Raw genomic sequence first — 471 nt, forward strand, 5'->3', positions numbered from 1 at the left:
CCCCTCCCCTCAGCGCCGCCCGCGGCCGGCAGCGGGGGGCAGCGGGGCCCCTCAGGGCGCCTCCCCTCCAGCGGCAAAATCAGGGCTCTGCGGAGGGAGGAGGGTGGGGGGGTTTTCATTTTTTCACCTTCAGGGTGTAGGCGGGGGCGGGGGGACGCGGCGCTCCCTGGGCGCCCGCGGGTGAGGAGACAAAGGGAGAAGCGAGGGCCGCTGGCGGGGGCGCACGGCGCCTCGGCTCCAGGGCCGTCCGCTGGGGGAACTGCTTTGTTTTTACCATAAGCAGGAGCGCGTCACTGTAGTTATTAATTAACTAATGTGCCAGCAGTTGCTACGTGATGATTTTGGAGAGATTCAATTAATTCCTTCCCTTGAGAGAGTTAAATATAGGATCTCAAATACAGCTGGGTGATTGCTGTTAGACAATTCGTTATTGAATGCTAGTAAACACTGTTAGTGATGCTTTTTAATAGC

Source organism: Apteryx rowi, unplaced genomic scaffold (genome assembly GCF_003343035.1).
Source record: "Apteryx rowi isolate R43461 unplaced genomic scaffold, aptRow1 scaffold_1032, whole genome shotgun sequence".
NCBI lineage: Eukaryota > Metazoa > Chordata > Aves > Apterygiformes > Apterygidae > Apteryx > Apteryx rowi.